Below are 21446 nucleotides of genomic sequence, written 5' to 3'. Positions count from 1 at the left end.
ATCTGTCATATATACTACATCTCATTTTATATTTTAAACAATTCACCATATAAAAATCATATACAAATCCAGTGTGATTGAGCCACTATATATTATAATCTTATCATAATCTTGAATTGATTTCCAATGACTTCCATTTTCTATTTTCTTCTGAGTTCTTTGCATGAATGCCATACGGTCAACAAGGTCAAAGCAGTTAGGAAGGTACTCTGGTGAAAGGAGCTGCGAACACGCCAACAGGTGCCAACAGGTGGACGGAGGCTGTAAGAAAAGCCTCTAGACCCGTATATGGATGTCACGGGGTTATTAAAATAAAGTTAGAAAAAATCCGGCTCATAAAAAGCATTGGGTTCTGTTTCATGAAATTAAAACTGCATTTCCCTATAGAGTCATAGGATCCCCATGAAAAAGTTGATGGGCCAGCACCATGCAAATATGGTAGTGAGGCTTATATGTTTTATGGTATAGTGCGAGGATTCCAATAACCTCTAGTTGCGTTTATACATTTTTTCATTCATTCTTAGCAGATATTAGCGTTCATATTTTTCATTTATTTCTAAGCTTTTACCTGTGCTCTTTTAAGGTGAGTGCGATTTCTATCTTTCTCGGGAGGAGATCCTGCCGACGATGTATTCCTTAGCCTGCTCCAAAGGCCATCCTCTGGTGCCTGTCTTCAGTGAGAGGTATAATCACGGGTTTTCTTTAAAATGTATTATGCACATTTATTACTCAGACTATATGCAGCACGATTGCATTATCCAAAAAATCCTGAAGGTCAGTATTTAATCCATTTGGCAAGAATTTGTATCAATTGCGGCAAATTTCGTGAATCAGACATTCTTTTAATGATATACATATACTCTTACATTGCACAGCATCGCACTGCATAGCTGCCACTTCTACTTCAATCACTTGAATGATTCCAAGTACTTAACTAGCACAAAAGGTTTTAACTACTTTTCTGGCTAGAAAAGTTTGAAGTATTTTGCTGGTAGAGGCCTGAAGTATTTTACTGGCCTTAAAAGCTCAAAAATCTTAACTTTTCCAAAAGGTTTTGTGTAGTTTCTTGAAACTACAATGATAATCTTGTAGCAAAACTAGCCTGGAAAAATTGCAAATTTTTGATAGCTCATATGACAACGTCTTATTATAATTCTTTCAGATAATATAAGTAACAATTCCATTACTAATACTTCAATATGCTCCTTATATATAATGTATATCCCACTATCCCAGTTTGGCCCATATATGATATTTCACATAAATGTTATTAGATATGATATTCAACATTTACTCTAGAGTAATATATTAATACTAACCAGGATCCTGCGGGTGCATGAAGCCGGACTTCTCAGTCAGTGGAAGAAGCAATTATACTCAAATTTTTCCTCATGTGTCAATTTACCTTCGAAGGTTGTGATCCAGTCTTCACTCTCCGTTGGTAACATCAGGGTAATATCACCATTTTTATATATTTATTTATTTATATAGAAGCTTTGCGTACTTTCGTTTTGGAGTGTTCGAGACTGTACTTAAATAGATGAAATAACATAATAACTGCAGAAGAGGTAACATAATACTGGCATGTTTTCACTCTGATTTCAACTGTCTTCCAGGGCATGTTCCTGGTGCTGGTGTGTGGCCTTAACCTCGGTGTGCTCGCCTTGTTCTTGGAGTACCTGTGTAACTATGCTCTTCACTGACCAGAAATGCTCCCCTTGTCTCTGGAGCTCCTATAAAATCAGGGAGCAACTGTATCTCCGAGGATCTCAATCATTCCCATGTAGCTTTTATATGACCTTGGAACTCCTGTTTCATATTCATACTTTGCGCCTCTATGTTCATGGTGCTCTCAATGATAACAGAGCGCCTCTATGTTTATGCTTTCACATGATAAAAGAGCACCACTATGATCTATGATTGCGCTAAATGATTGCTCTATGATAACGGAGCCTCAATGATGTTCTTATATAATTCCTATTTATGAATATGTATGATCATCATGCTCAAATATACTTATGGAGCTCCTGCATGGGAAAGTTGTATCTGTATTATCTGAAAAACCTGTATGATCATGGGGCTCTAGTACAGTCATGTACTTCCAGTATGATCAAAGTGTTCCTGTATGATCATGGATCTCCTGTATGACTCAGGAGCTGTTAAATGATACTAGAGGCCATTTATCGTCATGGAACTTGTTTATAATCATGAAGATACTCTATGATCAATAATTTACTGTATGATCATTGACCTCTTCTGTGATCATGGAGCTCTTGTATCATCTTAGATCTGTTTGGTCATGCACTCCAGTGACCCAAGATGGTTGGTGTTTAGTCATGCACTCCAGTGACCCAAGATGGCTGCTGGTGAGGTCAGCTTCCATAATATAAAGATGCACTAACTCAACATTCCTAATTTAATGATTTTATGTTAGTAAATATTGTATTATATATTAAAATATAACTATAAATAATAGATATTTGAGATGCAGTATAAGTTATACAAGTTTACGATTAAATGCAATTAAATCTATTGGTATTTTAGATATCCAGATGATTCTTTATTTTTGCATATATATGATTAAATTTTCTTTCAACAGACTTAAAGAATTTATTAGCATGATCGCTAATAAAGTTGGATATGAGCTGATGGGTCTTTTTAAAACACAATTAAAATGAAGTAATGTCCTGCAAACACACAACATAACTATCCCTATTTTCCATTTGTTACAACTTCTAATAAAGTTATTACATCTTGTTATAACATTTTAATGACGTATTAGAACGTTGTTACAACTGGTTATATTGTTGTTACAATTTGTTAAGTGCTAAAACGTGTTCGAACGTTGTAGCTGTTACGTCTTGTTCACACCGCTCGTTGAACTACAGGACCAATAATATATGTTGCGGTTTGTCTAAGGGTATATGAGAGAGTAAAAATCTGTATAAAAGCGTTCAACTAGGGTGCCTCATCAGTACGTACCATACAAGAATAATTAAATAATTTCACCAGGTTACAAATAAACACACATGTATATAAAATACTTGTATTATATATACATGTATATATATATATATATATATATATATATATATATATATATATATATATATATCAAAATAATATTATCTATCAGGTATAACAGTAATTAGATGACCTACTAAAGTATTATAATATAATAAAGTATGCTCGCCAGATAATTGTAACTACTAAGACAAAATACCGAATATAACAGAAACAGACAAAACTTATCAGACCAGTAGACTCGATGGCCCGCTCTCAGCTACTAACTCAACCGGCGTCGGGCCCTCCCGCTCGTGCTCCCTCACAACATAACGAATGGTAAATTTATATAAAATTATCTTACCTAAATGAGCAATATAACTGTGCTAAGGCAAACATTAGAACAACTTAAATATGAATGATCAGGTTGACATGCATCAACAGAGGTAATGTATTTTACATGAAACAAATATATTTATACGTAATAATAAAGAGGAAACTGCTGGCAACTACACAATTGAACATGATCAAAATTTATAATCATGAAACTCACAGGTCCTGGACGTGTGACGTAGAGCAAGCCCGCTCCTGTATGAACTCAACCCGTTCTCTCACTTTCGTATAGTCAATATTGACTTATTAAATACGTGCCTATGTGACATACTAATTTATTGTGAATATTTTAGTTTTCCTTGAAAAGCTTCATAGAAAACACCGACCTTACCTAACCTTCTTAGTATGTTAAGATAAGCATCTTATTGCTTCGTAATTACAATTATTACTTAACCTATTATAGGTATAGGTTAACCTATACCTATAATAGGTTAAGTAATAATTGTAATTACGAAGCAATAAGATGCTTATCTTAACATACTAAGAAGGTTAGGTAAAGTCGGTGTTTTCTATGAAGCTTTTCAAGATAAACTACAATATTTAAAATAAATTAGTATGTCACATATGCACTTATTCAGTAAGTCAATATTGACTGTAAGAAAGTGTGAGAACGGGTTGATGAACTGTGTTGCCAAACAATATGACACATTATAAACATTTATATATACATGCCTTCATGCAAGAGATACACATAATATATTTTATATTTGATTAAATTAATGTGAGTATTCCTTAAATATGAATATGTAACAGTAGCAACGTGATAGTTTCGTCGAGTGTTTGGCGTGTTGAGACATTATGAAGTCTAAGAGGTAGTATGTCTTCTCATATGAAGTTACTTAAAGAGAAATAGATATGGAGGACACATGTGTATAAATAGGCACTGCAGTACCTAAAACACCGAGCACATTGTAAATACAACCCAGCAAACTATATTTAATTGCCACAACGTAACTGAAATGTGCTTGAAAGCTGTTGTAATGTTCTATCTGAGGTTACAGAAGAATAAATATGTGAATTGCTGATAGGCTTCCACAACTCAGTCAGCAAAAGTTGTCCACATAAAGTTTAAGACGATGTGACACATCATAAAGTTACTTTAAAGTCATTTTGTTCTTATTCCCAAACAACCAAATAAAATCTATATATTAAAAATGTAAATGCTCATTTGTTCAAGATCGCTAATCTCTCAAAAGTTCTTCATCGATTGCTTTGAGATTTTGAAAACATTCTATTCGCATCAGGGCGGGTTTTTATATACCTACTATATACATGCCACACCTGTGACAAGGAAAAAATGCTTTAATTGAAAAACAGCAGCATCTGTTGGACGTAAGAACAATACAAGCTGTAATCCCCAAAAATTCTTCACTGATTGCTTTGAAATTTTGACACAACGTTCCAATCAAATACGCATGTGTTTTCATATACATACTATGTAGATGCCACACCGGTGACAGGTAAAACATGGTTTTTGAAAAACAGCACCATCTGTTGCACATAAGAGCAATGCCCGCTATACTAAATATGTTATGATTCCTTTTTCAATTTTTCTGATTACAATGATAAATTAAATTTTCATAGATTTCGATTTATTTTAATTTTGAATAATTTTTTTTTGTGTGACATTGTGATGGAATTGAGCTGTGTTGTTTACCATACCGTTCATTTCGTGAGTATAGTTTATTTTATTTTTTTTTATTTTTTCATATCGTCTTTTTAACTGTTCTAATTTTTCAGTGTATGGATGAGGGGACGGAGGAGTTGGGGAACGTGGGGACGAGGGGATGGAGGAAACGGAGAATGGTGGGGATGACAAGGGGACAGTGGAGTGAGGAATGGTGGGGAGGACGAGGGAACGGTGGAGTGGGGGATGGTGGTAGAGGACAAGGGGATTGGGAAGGGGAGGACACGGCGACAGGGGAGTTGGGAATGGTTAGGAAGACGACAGGACTGGGGAGGGGGGAATGGTTGGTAGGACCAGTGGACAGGGAAATGGTGGGGAGGACGAGTGGACGGGTGAGGGGGGATGGTGGGGAGGATGGGGGGGGGGGGGAAGGGAGAGGGGAGGGGAAGGAGATTTAGAGTCTGCAAACCAGACAACCTCTATATTTCCACATACCTGCTTGATGGGGTTCTGGGAGTTCTTCTACTACCTAAGCCCGGCCCGAGGTCAGGTTCGACTTGTGAGAGTTTGGTCCACCAGGCTGTTTCTTGGAGCGACCTGCAGGGCCACATACCCACCATAGCCCGGCTGATCCGGAACTTCTCTTAGAAAACAGTCCAGTTTTCTCTTGAAGATGTCCACGGTTGTTCCGGCAATATTTCTTATAGTCGCTGGGAGGACGTTGAAGTTCCATTGTCCGCAAACAATGGAACAAAAAAAATTTATTGTATACTCATAAGCATTGTGAAATTAAACATTATAGAAACGTGCACTTTCTCTTTTCTTTCTTTTCCAGTTAACCTGACTGAGCCACAGCAACACCTGGCCGGGTACAGCCGGGGACATTCCAATGCAATGTCACAAAATTATTAAATCAAAGTGAAAATAAATCAAAATCTATGAAAATTCAATTTATCAATGCAATCGGAAACAATGAAATAGAATCGCAATACGTTTTGTATAGCTTGTGTTGGTCTTAATTGCAACAGATGGCGCTGTTTAGAAAAAAAGCATGGATTCACCTGTCACAGGTGTGGCATCTACATTGTAGGTATATAAAAACATGCACGTATTCGAATGGAACGTTGGGTCAAAATTTCAAACTAATCAGTAAAGAACTTACGGAGATTAAACCATGTGTTGCTCCTGCGTCCTACAGATGGCGATGTTTTAAAAAAAAAACATGTTTTTTCCTGTCATATGTGAGGCATGTATATAGTAGGATATAAAAACACTCGCCAATTCCTATGCAACGTTGTGCCAAAATTTCAAAGCAATTGGTAAAGAGGTTTCGAAGTTTTCCCTCAGATAAAAAACGTATGAAAAAAACAGTTTTTCAGAAAAGGCATGCTTTTTTCCGTCACAGACGTGACATCAATATAATATGTATATAAAAACCCGTTCTGAGGCGAATGGAACATTGTGTGAAAATTTAAAAGCAATCGGTGAAGAACTTTCGGAGATTAGCGAATTTGAACAAACGAATATTTCCATTTTATATATATATATATATATATATATATATATATATATATATATATATATATATATATAAATATATATATATATATATATATATAAATATATATATATATATATATATATATATATATATATATATATATATATATATATATATATATATATATATATATATATATATGTCGTACCTAGTAGCCAGAACTCACTTCTCAGCCTATTATGCAAGGCCCGATTTGCCTAATAAGCCAAGTTTTCATGAATTAATTGTTTTTCGACTACCTAACCTACCTAACCTAACCTAACCTAACCTACCTTTTTGGGCTACCTAACCAAACCTAACCTATAAAGATAGGTTAGGTTAGGTTAGGTAGGGTTGGTTAGGTTCGGTCATATATCTACGTTAATTGTAACTCCAATAAAAAAAAATTGACCTCATACATAATGAAATGGGTGGCTTTATCATTTCATAAGAAAAAAATTAGAAAAAATATATTAATTCATGAAAACTTGGCTTATTAGGTAAATTGGGCCTTGCATAATAGGCTGAGAAGTGAGTTCTGGCTACTAGGTACGACATATATATATATATATATATATATATATATATATATATATATATATATAGGGAGGCAAACTATCCAGCCTCGTGAAAAAGGTCTATGACTCCCCCGGAACCATCCAAGCATGGCGCAACCTTCTCCTGTTTGGAAACATATGCCTAGCTGTCTGTTACGGCACTATTGGGTCGCAACTGAGATTCTTCTCTGATGTTATTAGAGTTTGGGTATCCGGCCCCAAGTTAGTAGTGGCTTTCAAGGGGTATATTCCATAACGCAAGTAAATTAAAGGAGAAGGGATAAAAATACACTAATTTAAATATATATTCACCACCACCAATAAATAAATATATAAACAGTCACTCGCTGGGGCTATAACTACACTTATGTACATTATCTTGTCTTCCTCTGAAGACACAGGATGCTCTACGGTGCTCAAGACGAGTAGCCCTGGTTCTCTTCTTGTGGCCTCACGATGAATCTTTCGATTCCCTAGGCAAATCTACCCTGGCCACAGGCCAGCCAAATCACAGTCCCACTGGGTGCACCGTCGTGGAGGCCTTCAACCACAAATCCAGCCTGTAGCTGGCAGGTTTCAATCAGCTCTGCTGCGTATTCCACTCCACGACCGATACTAGGGTTGCAAGCCCTAGGCAGGAGCCTCGTGTGATTCTGCTGATCACTCTCCTCTCTGAACACCCCAGTGGCTAGTCTTCTCCACCAGTCAGCCCCAGGTACGACAATTCCTGGTTCTGCCACATCACAGGCAGGCTAACACAACAGTGTTCATCCGGGGGGGTGACTCACAGCTTCTGCAGTAAACACGTGGAGATCCTATGGCTGCCTTGGGTAGACTGCCCATCGTCCAATCCAGCAGTCCAAGGTCGACTCTGTAATCAGACACGTCATCAGTACTAGGGACACCCTAGGGCACCTCACTTACAGGCTTAGACACAAACGTCCACCTATCCACTCCATAGATGGCGTTGCTGTCTAAGCGCCACCTCACCAGAGGTCAGCAGCGGCTACGTTACTAGCTGATCAAGACGGGAAATCAGCCCCTGTGGCCGGTATATCCTGTCCTCACATGATGGCGCCATCCATTTGGAGGGGGTTTCGGGAGCCGACTCACAGATGGCGTGGTCGTCACAGCTCCGTGTTATGACGCTGGGCTCGGGTCCGTAACACTGTCCCTGCAAGGAGAGACAAATCATTAGCTTCGTCGGTCATTATGGCTATAAATAGTTTTCCTACAGAGGACAACCAGGCACCCCTCCCCACCCGTGCAAAAAACACCCACGGCAGGAAAGGTATCAACAGCAGAACCGAGGCATCCAAAATCAGAGCAACAGTCAGCAAGAAAATAGAAGAAGGCAACACAATAGGGGCGATCAGAGTCATCACCAGTGAAGACACAATTGCCATCAGGGATGCCTATACAGCACAAGCCCTGAGGGAAAACACCCACCCAGAGCTCCTCATGACGACAGTGTTCCCCTAGTCGGTGTCACCAGAGTGGAATCCCTGTGTGTGCTCGAATCCATGGTGCATAAAGCAGCTTTATCCTTCCACCAGGATCAGCAGGTGGGTTCACAGGACTAAGACCCAACCACATCAAACAAATGCTCAACCCTGCACTGGGAGACATTGCACAGGGGCTCCTGGTGGAACTAACTAGATTTGCCCACACATGTCTAGCTGGCAACATACCAGAGACCATATGGCTTCTCTTTCTTGGCGCTACCCTCTGTGCCCTGAGGAAAAAAGATGGAGGAATCAGACCGATAGCTATGGGCAATTCACTCCGGCGTCTCGTCGCTAAGGCTGCTGCTAGAGCAGTTAGTCAGGCAGCAGCCGACATGTTGAAGCCAAAACAGCTTGGGTTTGGCATTCCCCAAGGGTGTGAGGCAGCGGTTCATGCAGCTAGAGCCTAAATTGCTAACATTACGGATGAAAAAGCCCTGATAAAGCTGGACTTCAAAAATGCTTTCAATCTGGTTAGAAGGGATGCAGTACTCAGTGCAGTTCATCGCCTTTTTCCTTCCCTCTACCCGTTTGTAAACTCATGCTATAGCAAGAATCTAACTCTGCTTTTGGGGAAAATGAAATTGAATCACAAGAAGGTGTCCAACAGGGTGACCCCCTTGCTCCTTTTCTTTTTTGCCTAGTTATCAAGGAAGTCACCGATAACCTGTCCAGTGAGCTCAAAATTTGTTTTTTGGACGATGGTACTTTAGCCGGCTCCCCAGCCTCATTCTTGGACGACATAATAATAATTCAGGAGCAAGGAGCAAGCCTAGGCCTCACCCGGAACCCTTCCAAGTGCGAAATAACCTCCACCAACCAGCGCATAATAGAGCAAATAAAGGTTGTTTTGCCCGACATTCATACAACCAACCCTGAGGACAGCACACTCCTAGGAGCTCCTCTTGGAAGGAATGCCATCGACGGGGTCCTTGGTAAGAAGATCACTGACCTGAAGAGGATGAACGAGAGGATTGAAGACATCGATGCTCATGATGCACTTTAACTCATCACCAGATGCTTGTCCCTCCCCAGGCTGACCTACTTTCTAAGATGTTCACCATCTTTCAACAATATTAAATTAGAAGAGTACGACAGCTTGCTGAAATCAACACTAGAAAAAGCCCTCAATCTTTTCCTCAGCGACTCACAGTGGAAACAGGCCTCCCTTCCTGTCAGACTCGGGGGCCTTGGCGTGCGCACAGCAACACAAATTGCAGTACTAGCGTTCCTGTCCTCTTCAGTGGGGTCTGACAACTTGGTGAAGGAAATCCTACCTGAGCACCTAGTTCAACAGGCAGGGGTACATGATCCCAGCTTCAAAGACTGCACAACCAAATGGGTCTCTCTCGCAGAACCAGCACCCCAACCACCGCCGTCTGAAGCCCATAAGAAATACAGGTGGGATCGCCCCATTGCCGACCAAGAAGCTGCGACTTTTCTAGAAGCTGCGACAACACCACATGACACTGCCCGACTTAGAGCTGTAGCAGCTCCCCATGCAGGTGATTTCCTATTAGCAACCCCAATATCAGCAACCGGCACCCGTCTCACACCCAGGCCCTCCGAATTGCCGTGGCTCTCCGCCTCGCTGCCCCAATCCACACTGAATACATAATAATAATAATAATAATAATTTTTATTTAGGCAAAGGTACATACATAAAGAGATTTTACAAAGTTTGTTGGCTTTATAGATAAGAGCTAGTACATACAATGCCTAAAGCCACTATTACACAAATCGTTTCGGGCAGGAAAAAACACTACTGACTAAAGCTTAAAACTAATGGGTAAAAAGAAAAAAATGCGTTGAGTACAAATAAAAATAGAGGTAAAAGAGGGGGGAACATTGTTGAAAAAACAGCACAAATACAATTACAAATTATTACAGAAAATTACATTAAAACAGCGTTGATTTGAAAAACCAAAAAAAAAAAAAAAAAAAACATACATGGGTTGACAATAGAGGGGTAAGGTAGGTTACAGGGAATTTATTAGGTATAGCTTCGTTTTTAACTTAAACTGGTTGAGAGAGGTACTGTCTTTAACATGGTTGGGAAGGTCATTCCACATTCTGGGCCCCTTGATTTGTAGAGCATTTCTGGTTTGATTAAGTCGTACTCTAGGAATATCAAAACTGTATTTATTTCTGGTGTGGTGCTCATGGGTTCTGTTACAACCTTCTATGAAGCTTTTGAGATCAGGATTGGCATTACAGTTTAGCGTTTTGTATATGTATAGTACACATGAGAGAATGTGCAGTGACTTAATGTCTAACATATTCAGGGATTTGAGTAGGGGTACCGAGTGATGTCTGGGGCCAGAATTGGATATTGTCCTAATAGCAGCTTTGTGTTGAGTAATTAGAGGACGTAAGTGATTTTGGGTAGTAGAGCCCCAAGCACAAATACCATAGTTGAGATATGGATAGATAAGGGAGTAATAGAGAGTCACCAGGGCAGGGCGTGGTACATAATATCTGATCTTAGAAAGAATGCCCACAGTTTTTGAAACTTTTTTTGATATGTTTAGAATGTATCCCTGGAAATTCAGCTTGTGGTCAATGAGAATGCCAAGGAATTTGCCATCTAATTTGTTACAAATTTGGGTATTGTCTATTTTGAGATTTATTTGATTAGAGGATTTATTGCCAAACAGAATATAGAAAGTTTTGTCAATGTTAAGGGTGAGTTTGTTGGCAGTTAGCCACAGATGGACTTTATTTAGCTCAGTATTTACTGTGGCATTTAGAGCAAGGGGATCAGGACTGGAGTAAATGAAGGTTGTGTCGTCAGCAAATAGGATTGGTTTGAGGTGTTGGGAGGCATTTGGAAGGTCATTAATGTAGATGAGAAAGAGGAGAGGGCCAAGTATGCTGCCCTGGGGAACACCAATGTTGATGGGTAGGGTGGGAGAAATTGTATTATTCACAGAAACACATTGGAGCCTGTCAGTAAGGTAGGATTTGAGGTATTGTAGGGAGTGTCCTCTGACACCATAATGATGTAATTTAAGAAGAAGGTTTTGGTGGTTGACAGTATCGAAAGCTTTACGCAGGTCCACAAATAACCCAACAGGGAACTCATTTTTATCAAGAGCTGTATGAATCGAGTTAAGCATACTAATAAGTGCATCGTTAGTGCTTTTTTTGGGCCTGAAGCCATATTGGCAAGGGCTAAGTATATTGAGTTTGGCTAGATATGAGTAAAGCTGCTTATAGATTAGTTTTTCAAAAATTTTTGACAAGTTTGGCAGGATTGATATAGGTCTGTAGTTGTTAACATCTGTGAGATCACCACATTTGTGGACAGGCGTTACTCTCGCTTTTTTTAGAATATCTGTAAAGGTTTGGAGTTCAAGTGACTTGTTGAAGAGCAAAGCAATAGCAGGGGCTAAAGATCTGGAGGCTTTTTTGTAGATTAAAGTTGGTATCTCCTCAAGGGCACCAGACTTGGTTTTAAGGGAAAGGATTATCTCATTGACGTCAATGGAATTAATAGGCTTTAGGTACAGAGACTGGGGATAGTTCCCCGTAAGATAGTCCTTAATGTCAGTACTGGAAGATGGAATATCATTAGCAAGGGTTGAACCAATGGAAGAGAAGAACCTATTGAACTCAATAGCAGAATCAGAGGCTGAAAGCTGACCATCGTTATTAGACAGGAGAGTCGGTTTGTTATTTAAAGACTTCTTTGATCCCAATATTTGTGAAATTGTTCTCCATGTTTGTTTAATGTTGCTCTTTATTTGGGTAAATTTATCTTCGTAGTATTTAGTTTTGGCTCGTCTAATTATCTTAGATAGCAATAATGAGTAATTCTTTGAGAATTCTTTGGAGACAATTCCTAACCTATACTTTTTCTCAAGGTCATGTTTTTTATTAATAGATTTAAGTATTTCCTTTGTAAGCCAGGGATTGTTAAGCCTTTTGGTTTTGACTTGTTTTGTAAGCATAGGACAGTGGGTATTATAAAGGCTAAGAGTTTTTTGAAGAAAAGATTGAACTGCTAGGTTGATGTCCTCTATGTTACCTAACTCGGACTCCCAGTTGACATTATCAGTACTATAATACTATTCATACTTTTAAAACTAGGTATGATAGGGAAATGGGACAGGAGTCATTGCTGTAAACAACCGATAGCTGGAAAGGCGGGATCCAAGAGTCAATGCTCGATCCTGCAAGCACAAATAGGTGAGTACAAATAGATGAGTACACACGACCAAAGAGCTAAAGCTCAACCCCCGCAAGCACAATTAGGTGAGTACACACACACACACACACACACACACACACACACACACACACACACACACACATGTGTGTGTGTGTGTGTGTACGACAACCCAGCATGTCGGAGAACCCACAAGGATGAGAGGAAATGACGAACCAGCAAGACTCGACCTAGTCTTCACTCTGAACGACTCCGACATAAGAGAAATCGGTTTTGAGGACCCAGTAGGAATGAGCGACCACAGTGTACTGGTGTTTGAGTACTTGATTGAAGAAGGGTTATTGAACTCGAGGAGGGATACCGAAACCAAAAGGTTAGCATACCGAAAGGGAAACTATGAGGGGATAAGAAAATTCCTAACAGATATAGCATGGGAAACAGAGCTCAGGGGAAAGACGGCCCAAGATATGATGGATTACATCACGCAGAAGTGCAAGGACGCAGCAAACAAGTTTGTCCCAGTCCAAAAGGAAAACAGAGAAATGAAGATGAGAAACCCATGGTTTAATCAAAGATGTAGGCTAGCTAAGCAGCAAAGTAAAAGGGCATGGAGAAACTATAGGAATAACAGGACACTGGAGAGCAGAGAAAGATACCAGAATGCCAGGAATGAATATGTCAGGATGAGAAGAGAGGCAGAAAGACAATACGAAAATGACATCGCAAGCAAGGCAAAGACTCAGCCTAAATTGTTGCATAGCCACATTAGGAGAAAAACAACAGTAAAGGAACAGGTTATGAGATTAAGGATAGGGGCGGAAGTATTCACTACAAATGACAAGGAAGTGTGTGAGGAATTGAATAAGAAATTCCAGGAGGTCTTCACCTTAGAACAAGGAGAAATTCCAGAGGTAAGTGAGGGAATAGCTAACCAGGAACCACTGGAAGAGTTTGAGATTACCAGTGGGGAAGTAAGGAAGTGTTTACTGGAGTTGGACGTGACGAAGGCTATAGGCCCAGATGGAATCTCCCCTTGGGTTCTAAAGGAAGGAGCAAGAGAACTGAGCCTACCACTCTCCATAGTGTATAACAAATCACTGGCAACAGGGGAACTGCCAGATATTTGGAAAGCAGCTAACGTAGTCCCGATATACAAGAAAGGGGATAGACAGGAGGCACTGAACTACAGGCCAGTGTCCCTAACCTGCATACCATGCAAGCTGATGGAGAAGATTGTGCGAAAAAAACTAGTGGAGCATCTGGAGCGAAGGAACTTTGTAACACAGCATCAACATGGGTTCAGGGATGGCAGGTCCTGCCTCACAGGGTTACTTGAATTCTACGACCAGGCAACAAAAATAAGGCAAGAAAGAGAAGGGTGGGCAGACTGCATATTTTTGGATTGTCAGAAAGCCTTTGATACAGTACCACACAAGAGGCTAGTGCGAAAGTTGGAGATGCAGGCTGGGGTGAGAGGGAAGGTACTCCGGTGGATAGAGGAATACCTAAGCAACAGGAGACAACGAGTCTGTGTGAGGGGTGAGGCCTCAGATTGGCGAGACGTCACAAGTGGAGTCCCGCAGGGGTCAGTCCTTGGACCTATACTGTTTCTGGTATATGTAAATGATCTCCCAGAGGGTATAGATTCGTTCCTCTCAATGTTTGCCGACGATGCAAAAATTATGAGGAGGATTGAAACAGAGGATGATAGTAGGAGGCTACAAGATGACCTGGATAGACTGAGTGAATGGTCCAACAAATGGCTGTTGAAGTTCAACCCGAGTAAATGCAAAGTAATGAAACTAGGCAGTGGAAACAGGAGGCCAGGCACAGGATACAGAATAGGAGATGAAGTACTTAATGAAACAGACAGAGAGAAAGATCTAGGAGTTGATATCACACCAAACCTGTCTCCTGAAGCCCACATAAAGAGAATAACGTCTGCGGCATATGCGAGGCTGGCTAACATCAGAACGGCGTTCAGGAACCTGTGTAAGGAATCATTCAGAATCTTGTACACCACATATGTAAGACCAATCCTGGAGTATGCGGCCCCAGCATGGAGCCCGTACCTTGTCAAGCACAAGACGAAGCTGGAAAAAGTCCAAAGGTATGCTACTAGACTAGTCCCAGAACTAAGAGGCATGAGTTATGAGGAAAGGCTGCGGGAAATGCACCTCACGACACTGGAAGACAGAAGAGTAAGGGGGGACATGATCACAACCTACAAAATCCTCAGGGGAATCGACCGGGTAAACAAGGATGAACTATTCAACACTGGTGGGACGCGAACAAGGGGACACAGGTGGAAGCTGAGTACCCAAATGAGTCACAGAGACGTTAGAAAGAACTTTTTCAGTGTCAGAGTAGTTAGTAAATGGAATGCATTAGGAAGTGATGTGGTGGAGGCTGACTCCATACACAGTTTCAAATGTAGATATGATAGAGCCCAATAGGCTCAGGAATCTGTACACCAGTTGATTGACGGTTGAGAGGCGGGACCAAAGAGCCAGAGCTCAACCCCCGCAAGCACAATTAGGTGAGTACAATTAGGTGAGTACACACACACACACACACACACACACACAATTGCTGTAGGATGAGAGGAAATGACGAACCAGCGAGACTCGACCTAGTCTTCACTCTGAACGACTCCGACATAAGAGAAATCGGTTTTGATGCCCCAGTAGGAATGAGCGACCACAGTGTACTGGCGTTTGAGTATCTGGTTGAGGAGGGGTTATTGAACTCGAGGAGGGGTACAGAAAACAAAAAACTGGCATTCCGAAAGGAAAACTATGAGGAGCTAAGAAAATTCCTAACAGATATAACATGGGAAACACAGCTCAGGGGAAAGACGGCCCAAGACATGATGGACTTCATCATGCTCAAGTGCAAGGAAGCAGCAAACAAGTTTGTCCCAGTCCAAAAGGAAAACAATGAAATGAAGATGAGAAGCCCATGGTTGAATCAGAGATGTAGGCTAGCTCAGACAGCACGCTGGACTTGTAATCCTGTGGTCCTGGATTCGATCCCAGGCGCCGGCGAGAAACAATGGACAGAGTTTCTTTCACCCTATGCCCCTGTTACCTAGCAGTAAAATAGGTACCTGGGTGTTAGTCAGCTGTCACGGGCTGCTTCCTGGGAGTGGAGGCCTGGTCGAGGACCGGGCCGCGGGACACTAAAAAAAAAAACCCGAAATCATCTCAAGATAACCTCAAGATAGCTAAGCAGCAAAGTAAAATGGAATGGAGAAACTATAGGAATAACAGGACACTTGAGAGCAGAGAAAGATACCAGAGAGCCAGGAATGAATATGTCAGGATGAGAAGAGAGACAGAAAGACAGTACGAAAATGACATAGCAAGCAAGGCAAAGACTCAACCTAAATTGCTGCGCAGCCACATCAGGAGAAAAACAACAGTAAAGGAACAGGTAATGAATATAAGGATAGGGGCAGAAGGATTCACTACAAACGACAAGGAAGTGTGTGAGGGACTAAATAAGAAATTCCAGGAGGTCTTCACCTTAGAGCAAGGAGAGATTCCAGAGATAAGAGAGGGAATAGCTAACCAGGAACCACTGGAAGAGTTTGAGATTACCAGCGGGGAAAGTAAGGAAGTGTTTACTAGAGTTGGATATGACAAAGGCTATAGGCTCAGATGGAATCTCCCCTTGGATACTAAGGGAAGGAGCAGAAGCACTATGCCTGCCACTCTCCATAGTGTATAACAAATCCCTGACAACAGGGGAGCTGCCAGAAATTTGGAAGGCAGCTAATGTAGTTCCAATATACAAGAAAGGGGATAGGCAGGAGGCACTGAACTACAGGCCAGTGTCACTAACTGGCATACCATGAAAAGTGATGGAGAAGATTGTACAAAAAAAAGTAACTAGTGGAACATCTGGAGCGGAAGAACTTTGTATCAAAACATCAGCATGAGTTCGGTGATGGCAGATCATGCCTCACAGGACTGATTGACATCTAAGACAAGGCAACAAAAGTCAGGCAAGAAAGAGAGGGCTGGGTAGACTGGAATTTTTTAGATTGCCAGAAAGCCTTTGACACAGTACGGCAGAAGAGACTGGTGCATAAACTGGAGACGCAGGTATGAGTGAAAGGGAAGGTACTCCACTGGATAAGGGAGTGCCTATGCAAAAGTAGACAGCGAGTCACTGTGAGTGGTGAGGTCTCGGAGTGGCGAAGCGTCACCAGTGGAGTCCCGCTGTGTTCAGTCCTTGGACCTATACTGTTTCTGATATATGTAAATGCTCTCCCAGAGGGTATAGAATCAATCCTGTCATTGTTTGCCGATTATGCAAAAATTATGAGGAGGATTAAAGCAAAGAAAGATAGTATTAGGCTACAAGATGACCTACACAGACTGAATGAATGGTCCAACAAATGGCTACTAAAATTCAACCTGAGTAAATGTAAGGTGTGGGGGTTTTCTATTTTTGCTTTCCCGACTGCAATGCGTACGTCGCCAATGTACATGTGGCAGACGCTTCACGAAGCTGTCGGAATCAGCAGAGAAAATACGAGAGCAGCCGTACAGGGCCTGGGAGCAAGGTCGAGTTAGACTCCTTGAGGGTCTCTTCTCAGACTAGCCTCACCTGGTCCTGGTCCACGTTGATCGTTGGAATCTCCTCTATGATTTAACACTTTAAGGGACTCCTAGGGTCCTCATCACATTTATAGTTTAGTGAATTAGGCAATTCGGTGTTGGAGACACCTGGAGCTGAAGTCTCGAGTAAATAGTTGGCAGTATTCAGAAGTGGTTCAACGGAAACACCGCATAAAGCCTAACAGTAGTTTATTTACTAACTTAACCACTAATACAAAGGGTGCCTGGTTTACTTTAGATTGACGTCAGAAAAGGCTATGGTTGCGTTAGCGAGACTCTTGACGTCTGGCTAATCGACTCAGATCCACTCATGGAGTAACACCTAACTTAACACAATTGACAGCCAATCATTAACACGACCACCTAACTGCCGGTATGCAAAGGGCTCAAAAGAGTTCCAACCGGATACTCGGGTAATGATGATATGCAATAACTCACAAATACACTGTCAATGGGACAGGCAATAATATGCACAATAATAATATCACACAATACTAAATGTGTGGTGCATGTGAAGCTCACATTCACAGACGAGTGTAATGTCGTGGTACCACACAGATAAACACGCATACACCGTCGGGTGTCTTCACCTATACCTGTGTCAGGTATGAGAAGGTGAGAACTGTGGTCGATACCTCAGATCAACACAGACAGACGCAATAAAACAATGACAAGATCTTGTACTTACATGGTAGGGTACCTCTCTTATTCACTCACTCACTCAGGCACATTTATGCAAGAACTCGTAGTTGGCCTGACAGCTGGGCGCTCGTTCTGACGTGAGACCATTGGCGACAGGCTTTCCCACAATCTGTACTTGACACGGGGGTACTCGAAGGAGGGCTCGCTGTATGTATAACACACACTCGCACACTCTAGCTGGCACTGGCAGTGAGTAAGGTGGTGACGTCACATAGTATAGCGAGAGCGGTGGCTGGCGGGCTACACATTCGGGGCAGAGTGGCGGCTGGCGGCGGATGACTATATTGTACCATGTGGTACAGCATGTGGTAAAGTCACACATAGGTTACTTAGGAGGCGGCACTGCATTAGTTCACTCTAGGTCACATACCGACGATCTCTACTTGTGAACAGGAGGTTACCTGATACCAGTCTGTTTCGCTCTGGTAATTTGTCACTAGGCTTCTAAACAATATATTCACAGTCGCAATTCCTGGCGAGCGTTGGTATATCGAAAAGACGCTGAGTTTAACTTGACGGTGAGGAATAGACGGTGTTCTTCTGCCTATTGGCCGATAGACATAACAGGAAACGTCTTCTATGCAAGGGCTCCCTCACATGAATGCTCTTGCCCGGGGCTCAGGGCATCTCATGGGACACACACAAGGGGTTACAATTTAACCAATAGCATAGCAGCAAATGAGTGGGAACCAATCATATTGATCATTCCCTGATCAGTAGCAGAGGTGACTTCATGAACACTTCACGACCACGTCACAGTTGTTATTCTCCATCGCGCCAGTTGAGGCTGACCCCAGAGGTCAGACTGTCCTGTCGCCTCGCTGGCGTCTCTCTCACACTGGCACCAGCCAATGTACTCTCTGACCCTATGGCCAGTAAGTTCCCTGTATCTACTTCCTGCCCAGACATACGGCGGCCTCCGTATCATAAACGTATTCCTTGTTAAGTGGGCATTCTGTAGACACCCAACATGCCAGTTTACTATCCAGGGTTAACAGAGACAGGGCTTGTGCACGAGGATCGGTGCACTGTGCACAGCAATGAGTCATTGAAGTCAGCTGTGGGGGAATCTTGAGAGACCATTCTCTCACATCACCTCCCAACGAAAGACCGAGCTCCACAGAGTGGTGCTCGTTCTACACCTCTCACACCACTGACGCATGTACACGTACTGAGTGCACGTGGTGCGGCCGGGTCGAGCGGACCCGGTTCTGTACTGCTAGGCGAGGCGGGTCCTCGTCTAGACTATTTCCTTCCGTTACGTGAGGAATTTCTTCAGTCACCAGGTCACATGTGACTATCTGTTCAGGTCTTGAGAAGGCACTGTGGTCGGATGTAGCTCCAGCTCTGGGTCGGCTCAACGCCTCGTTGAGCCGACCCAAACCCTGAGTGGCGCTAGTCTGTCCACTGCCCCGCTCCACCTGTGTCATGCCTGAAACATCAGAGGCACACTGGGAACTAGTGTCCGGTGAGTTGTGTTGCATTACCTCACTCACCTCTCCCTCGTTCGACGTCTCGTTAATCACCCCTGAACTGCTCAACCAGTCAGCACCAACGTTGTCGGCTCCCTTAATGTAAACCACGCGGAATGTGAACTGTTGAAGGAACAACACCCAGCGCATTATTCTAGGGTTTGCATTTTTAAACGTACCGATGTGGCTGAGGGGTTGGTGATCTACTTGAAACGTGAAGCTCTTACCGTAGAGATACTGGTAGAATTTCCTCACTCCTACGACAGCAGCAAGGAATTCCTTTTTTACAGTGGAGTACTTCTGCTCAGCATCGCTCAATTTACAACTGGATTACGTAACTGGCCAGAATTCATTGTCGTACTCTTGCATGAGTACAGCACCAATACCTGTATTTGAGGCATCTGTCCGGATGATGTACTCCCTGGTAGAATCTGGTAGTCTAAGGATGGGTACTTCAGTTAGCTTCTTCTTGAGCGTCGAGAATGCTGAGTTCTCCATTTCTGTCCAACGTACTCTAACAGGTGCATTCTTCTTGGTTAGGTTACTTAGCGGAGTTGCTATGGACGTGAAATTGGGAATGAAAGTTCTGTAGTAACCTGCAAGTCCCAGGAATGACTTAACCTGCGTCTTGGTGGCGGGTGGAGCGGCTTCACTGATCTTGGTGATCTTCTCAGGCAGCGGCCTGGTGAACCCTCCCCCCTATCTCGTGACCAAGGTACCTGACCTCCTTCCACCCTAACTCACACTTAGTGGGTTTTGCAACCATTCCTACTTCTTGTAGTCTTGTGAACACCTGCCTTAGCAAGCTCAGATGTTCTTCCCACGTAGCAGAGTGGATGAGCACATCGTCCATGAACACTTCTACACCAGTAATTCCCCCCAAGACCTTGCGCATAGTTCTGTTGAACACGGCCGGGGCGTTCACCAGTCCAAACGGGAGGACTGTGAACTGGAAGAGACCTTCGCTTGTCATAAAGACAGGGCAGCGCTTACTGTCTTCATCTAATGGGATCTGCCAAAATCCTTTTGTCAGATCAAGTTGGAGAAATGGCAACTGGAAGCTAACCTCGTGAAAATCTCATTCTGATTGAACATTGGTTCAGCATCAAACTCTATGATGGAGTTCAACTTCCTGAATTCGAGGCAGATGCGCACCCCCCCCCCCCCCAGGCTTCTTCACTAACACCATCGGGCTTGAGTACGGTGAGGTCGACTTCTCTATTACTCCCGCATTAATCATAGATGCCAGTTCTTCTCTCACCTGTGGTACAAGGTGATGAGGAACAGGATATGGTTTTGTTCGTACCGCTTGCATCTCTAGCAAAGGTACGCGGTAACCCTCTACCTTTGCTACTTTAGTGACGTCAGAGAGTACCTCCTTGTACTCTGCTACCAGTCGAGTAACCTGGTCGACTTGATCTTCAGACAGCTGATCATCAACGTTAACATCTCGGTGTGTCTCCTGCTGCTGTTGATTGAAGAGACCTGGCTGACCTACCTCCTCGTCGGCGGGTATCACTGAGACACCGGCGATCGTTGCTGAGAGCTGAGGGTACTCACCTAATTGTGCTTGCGGGGGTTGAGCTCTGGCTGTTTGGTCCCGCCTCTCAACCGTCAATCAACTGGTATACAGATTCCTGAGCCTACTGGGCTCTATCATATCTACATTTGAAACTGTGTATGTAGTCAGCCTCCACCACATCACTTCCTAGTGCATTCCATTTACTAACTACTCTGACACTGAAAAAGTTCTTTCTAATGTCTCTGTGGCTCATTTGGGTACTCAGCTTCCACCTGTGTCCCCTTGTTCGCGTCCCTCCAGTGTTGAATAGTTTATCCTTGTTTACC

The 21446-nt window shown here is 42.4% G+C and overlaps 1 long non-coding RNA gene across 1 annotated transcript; it reads left to right on the top strand.

Annotated features, from left to right (window-relative positions):
• The first annotated feature begins 571 nt into the window (after window positions 1-571).
• Window positions 572-2341, top strand: LOC138370405 (uncharacterized). Its single transcript, XR_011230129.1, has 3 exons — window positions 572-683; window positions 1323-1452; window positions 1617-2341. It is a non-coding gene; the product is annotated as an uncharacterized lncRNA (long non-coding RNA).
• The last annotated feature ends 19105 nt before the right edge of the window (window positions 2342-21446 follow it).

Source organism: Procambarus clarkii, chromosome 32, assembly GCF_040958095.1.
Source record: "Procambarus clarkii isolate CNS0578487 chromosome 32, FALCON_Pclarkii_2.0, whole genome shotgun sequence".
NCBI classification, from domain to species: Eukaryota; Metazoa; Arthropoda; class Malacostraca; order Decapoda; family Cambaridae; genus Procambarus; species Procambarus clarkii.
This window is presented reverse-complemented; position numbering and strand designations above follow the sequence as displayed.